This window comes from Trichomycterus rosablanca, chromosome 21 (assembly GCF_030014385.1).
Source record: "Trichomycterus rosablanca isolate fTriRos1 chromosome 21, fTriRos1.hap1, whole genome shotgun sequence".
NCBI lineage: Eukaryota > Metazoa > Chordata > Actinopteri > Siluriformes > Trichomycteridae > Trichomycterus > Trichomycterus rosablanca.
Window position 1 is genome coordinate 6,815,481 of NC_086008.1, and position 6,301 is coordinate 6,821,781.

The window sequence follows — 6,301 nt, forward strand, 5'->3', positions numbered from 1 at the left end:
TCATACAAAAAAGAAAGAGAGAGAGAAGGTGCTTCAGTGGCCTGGCAGGTTTTATAAATGAAATCCCACTTCATTTAACATTTTGAAAGTCAGGTTACACTTACTTGTAGATAGATTACTTCAGTAGACACTGTTCAAAGCAACCGTACAGATTCCAGGTCCAAAAAGTCCAAGGCAAGTGTGATAGCTGCAGGAAAAAACTCTCTAAATAGTATTACAAAGAAACCAGACTACACAGGGACCCATCCTTCTAGAGAATATTTGGATTCATTGAATATAGAATAAGCAAACGTTCTATAAATTCTATGCTTTTATTGTGATCTTTTTCTTTTCTGCCACAAGCATGACCCATGTAATTTAACCATGAGTGTTAAAGGGCATTTAAACAACTTGCCAAAAAAAAAAGGCTCAAGACCATGAGATTTAATATGGTGTTTAGTGTGACTCTGTGACGACTACTACACTTCCTCCAAAAAACATATAGTTTATATCCAGTATTTGAGTTTTAGCAGTGAATTTAAATTAAACACCCGAAATTTACATGTAGAAGCGATATCTACATACATTTGGCCATTTAGTGTAAATTCTCACTTTGTCAGGCTTCTCTTCTGTATGATCTGCGATAGTGAATCACTTCAAAAAGCATTTCTGATTTCAAGGAGAGTTTCCACTCCTACCGAGCCCTTGTAAGCTTCCTGCTGCTTTTAGATGCAGAACACAGATTTACTTTTTCTCCCTATCAACACACACAGAGCAAATCTTTGATCAGGTCTCTGTACATGTTCAGACTGCAGGAAACACAACATGTGGCTGGTAAATATCTATTGATTTAAAAGCATGGTTTAGTAATGCAGCAGGGTGTAGTGTATTCCTTAGTCTTTAGGCCCAGTTTTGATCTGTCATGTTCATTTTGGGTTTCCTTTGGGTACACATTCGAAACTTGAAATAGTTAAGTTACATTGATATAACTGCAGCATGCAATAACACTCACTCACTCACTTTCTCACTTTCTTAACCACTTATCCAATTAGGGTCTCAGGGGGAGGGGGAGGGTCGCCACAGTGCTGGAGCCTATACAAGCTTTTCAATGGGCGCAAGGCACACAGTGAGACCCTGGACAGGGTGCCAGTCCATCGCAGGGCAGACAGACATACACACACCCATTCACCTATAGGGCAATTCAGTGTCTACAATTAACCTGAATGCATGTTTTTTGACTGTGGGAGGAAACCGGAGCTTACGGAGGAAACCCACGCAGACACGGGGAGAACATGCAAACTCAGCACAGAAAGGACCCGGACCGCCCCGCCTGGGGATCGAACCCAGGACCTTCTTGCTGTGAGGCGACAGTGCTACCCACTGTGCCGCCCATGCATTAACAATATTTTTTAACTTTGGAACAAAAAGGTTTCAGCACTTTGTACTACATCAAACAATTCATAATTTAATAAACTCTATATCTGAATATACTTGGGTTAAATACATTTAACTAGACTATGCGTATAAACTGCACAGTTTGATGAAAGGGTGAATTAGATTTTTTTTTCTTGCTTGGCACTGTTGCATTCTGTGCTTTCACTTCTTTGCTCAATAGGCAGTGTTTGGGACCGGGTAAAACCCTGCTGCTAGCAGAACACAGCAGCTCTTGTTGAAGCCTGAAGTGTAATAGCAACAGCATGCCTGCACCTGGGTGCTCTTGCCTGCTGTCCAGAAATCAACACGTCAGATGCCCAGTCAGACCCCTGTCCCATGAAATCTAGAACCCAAACCAATGTGTTGTTTATTTGATTATTGATTCATGTGTCCACAGTGTCTTCTCAGTGGAGAAAACTATATTCAATTTAAGAGTCTTGACTATCATTTTCTCTGTATTTTATTTAGCAAATGAGAAAATGTGTTGTAATAACTGTATAAAGCATGCAACATTTTCTTATATCTCGTAATATTCTAATAAAGTGAATAATAAAGAGTGAGGATACTAAGATGTTACACTTACCAAACTGTGTTTTTCAGAAATAGTACTTACTAAGTCTCATTTTTATTGGAGATTAATATAATTGCAGTCATCCACCCTAGAGAAGTTAACCTTTTAAAATCCCTTTATGGAGGAGAGACTCATTTAAAAGATTTAACAGCAACCACTTTAACCTTTATTATGTCAATAAAATAAAGATGTGAGTAAAAATGCAGTATTGTTCTATTAAGTGCTGATCTTTAGTGATACATATTTAATGGTGACATTTTCAGGCATTTCCCACTGTTCATTTAAAAGACTTCAGTGGCACAAAACAAACATTTATCAGTTCTGGTTCATCTATAATTAACAGGCATGCTGTTTTATTTAAGCTATTATCCATTATGCTCAAGATAAATGTAACATAGTTTTTCTTAAGATTTCAGATTACATTACGAATATAAACTATAGAGGTGTTTATATGCTTATATTATATTATAATATAATAATTATGAGGGTTCATCAAAAAGTTTCAGCACTTTTTTAACTCTATTTATTAATAATTTCAAAAAGAAATTACATCCTTTTTCTACCTAGTCGCCTTCCTTTGTGATGCATTTTTTCCCAGCGTCGTACCATTTTAATGCCATCGCAAAAATGTTTTTGGTAGAGCGCATAGTCACTGATGCACTGCTGCTTTCACATCATCATCACATGAAAATCATCTTCCCCTTGAGACTTCTTATAGCATCCAAAGAGGTGGTAATCAGATGGCGCTAAATCCGGACTATAAGCTCCATCAATCTCCCGCTCTCAACCAAAATATAAAAGTGCTGAGATAGTGAGTAAGTAGGTGAGTAAGATGAGATAGTGAGTAAGATGAGATAGTGAGTAAGTAGGTGAGTAAGATGAAATAGTGAGTAAGTAGGTGAGTAAGATGAAATAGTGAGTAAGTAGGTGAGTAAGAACAGGTAAGTGAGAGCAGCGCGCGGATCTGTGTGGTGTGTGGCGCGAGCTTTGTTTTACCGCTGTGCGCGTGCTGCACTGCTCCCCGTTACCAAGAGAGCGCGCGATAAACACAGTAACCAAACCAGAGAGCAATAACAAGTTACACCTGATCTAAACTGAAGCATCGGTATGTAGAGTTTAAATCATTCACAGATTCAGCTTCACATCATTTCTGTACTACAGTTACAGGATTAATGCATGTGAATACTAAAAAAACACTCACTGTGTAGAAAGCGGAAACATCACTATAGGTGAGTTTTATTAAATAAACTGGTAATCTGTGTGAACTTAAAACAAGCCATCTTTTAATGCAAATGTAAGCAGGCAGAAATGTGTTGTAGTAAACAGTTTGCTAAAGAACATCTTGTAGCATCATTTGCACTGTACAGAACTGATTATATTTACAAATCTGACCAATCTGGATCTGTCCAAGGTTGTCCAAGGTTGTCCAGTGTCCAGTAACTTCAAATTATGTTTTATTCTTTTCAAAAATACTGTCAGGTTAAATTAATATTTTAGTATTTTTAATGTTTTTACATTGCTTAATTGATGTAAAATAAACAATAAAACATCATGTGATCTTTCTATAACTTAGCCAATCATGACAGAGTTGCAGTTAGCATTAGTTTTACACAGTTCATGCTGTGGAACATAATAATCATAATTCTTTACCACACAAATGGTATTTGTAGGGGTTGTATGGTGGTTCCATTTAGTGTAAAGTGGACTAATGGCCTTGAAATCCATTGGTTTATTCAACTAATAAGTTACTAAGAAACAGTTTTAACATGTAAACAAAGCTCACTCACTCACTGTCTTAACCGCTTGTCCAAATAGGGTTGTGCCGGGGTGCTGGACCTTATCCCAGCCTTTCAACGGGCGCAAGGCACACAGTAACACCCTGGACGGGGTGCCAGTCCATCGCAGGGCAGACACACATACAAACACACACACACATACACACATCTATTCACCTATATGGCAATTCAGTGTCTCCAATTAACCTGACTGCATGTTTTTGGACTGTGGGAGGAAACCGGAGCTCCCGGAGGAAACCCACGCAGACACAGAAGCAGAAAGGACCCAGACCGCCCTGCCTGGGGATCGAACCCAGGACCTTCTTGCTGTGAGGCAACAGTGCTTACCAACAAAGCTTAAAAATATATTCATGGACCAAACACTTTGGGAAACTGGGTTAACAGGAATATGCTTATATTTATGCTAATATTCACATTTTCTTTGCTTTTTTCAGAAAGCTTGTTTTGTTGTTTACAAAGCCTTTGTGGATGCACAGGTAAAATTTATTACATTGTCTAATTACAGGTCATGTTTGACCTTTAGTAGCTTTTGTTTAACAAAACAAGAATGGTAGCTTTGTAATCCCAATTTTATTGGAATACTGGGAAGAAAAGCATCAAACTACACAATGGATTTAAAAATGACCATGAATGATTCAGAGGCACATTTTAGGTAAGCATCCAGCACTTTCCCTCTACAGACTTTACACCTAACATACCCTGCCTTAAAAATCTGCAAAGATTTGTTCTATCCATAATTATAACCCAGAATTCTCAGAAAGGTTACCTCTTCATCTAGGGCCAACTGTATGGAGCTGCTAAAAACTGGTTCCCCAACATCTAAGGCTATTGAAAATCTGCGAGCAAAGATAGAGCAGCAGAAACTGGACAAAATCTCTTTAGAATCAGCTGTTGAGCCAAAACATCAGCACATGACCAGAAAAATCTGCAGAGTTTCCAGCAAAGGTATGTATTTCTTCTTGGCCAATATGCTACACTGCATATCAAAAACTATGCTGGCATCCATTAACTTAACAGGGCTTGGCTATTTCAGACATAACTATAGATGACAGGCGCAGAACATCAAGTGTACTCTCCATAGACAAACTCTGGCAGTGGAATAGGTTGAATTAAATAGCTTAGTGACTTTCAACATGGCACTGTCATATGATGCCACCTTTTAAACAAGTCAGTTTTCATTGTATCAAATTTCTGCCCTGCTGAAGTTGCCTGGTCAACTGTAAATGCTGTTATTATGAATTGGAAACTAAAAATTTAAGAACAACAACTGCTCAGCTATGAACTGTAGGAGTACATAAAATCAATAAAAATCATTAAAAATCCGTTAATGGCTGCAACAACTCACTACTGAGTTCCAAACTGCTTTTAAATGCAACATTAACACAATAATTAACACAGTAGCATCTGATTTCAATGTACAATTTAGTGTTGTAACTATTGGCAGGAATGATATAAAGCACATCTCTGGTTACTGTCTGTGTTGTCCAACATCACTAACTGGCCGCTCTAATGCTCTTGTAGTTAAACAATAGTGAACTTTGCAGGATGTTATTGCAACAAAGTGGTACTAACTTGTTATGTTGTTTGTCCACAGCTTTTGATGTAATTGTCTAGTGTTTAATGTCCACAAGCTTTTGGCCATATAGTGTATGACATGATACTGACCAGAGATTCCAACTATATACAACAATAAAGTAGTTCTAATGTAATTTGATGTAATATTTTTGCCAGAGGGAAAAATAGCATCAGGTGCAGTTGTGTCTACACCACAGAGAGTCTCCTTACCCAGAAAGCACCATAAGAACAGAGTGCCTCAGGCTGCTGCTCCCAAGAAAAGTAAGCCATCACTTACTGCAATGTTTTCCTGTCTCAAAATGTGATTAAACTGAATCGTGCCCACTCAAAACCAGCTTACCCTACAATAACGTCTAAGAAAACATTTCCTTTATAATCTAATAGAGGAGCACAGGACTTACATATCTGCCTGGAGAGATGCCCAGAAGCTAGTGAGAGAGGTCTTAGACTCCCAAGCCATTCCTGCCATGGCTTCCCAGAAGGACAACAACAAAAGTAAGAGCCAAGAGCAAAAATGCATCAAAATTTCAATACGTGATACAAAGTATCTCAAAAGTAAATGTTGTTAAAATAAACTAGACAATAAAGCAGGTGAAACATAGTTTAACATAAAGTTAAGTATCTTCTAAATGTATAATGTATAGTGGAGATATGAAACACCATATAATGGGTAGGCGAAGGAACTGTTTGTAAAGTTACCACCTTTATTAATATTCTACAGACCATAATTTCACAATTATTTGAATAGATGTGGAAATTGAAGAGTGTGAAAAGCAAAAACCCAGTAAATTTAAAATACTACAAAATAAAATATTTGATTTGACAAAATCAAAAATTCAGCAGTGATTGGTTTGAAAAGAAGGACACCAATTGATTGAAAAAATTTTTTTTTATTTAATTTATGTATTTTCTCCCAATTTAGCGTAGTCAATTTGTCTTCTGCTGC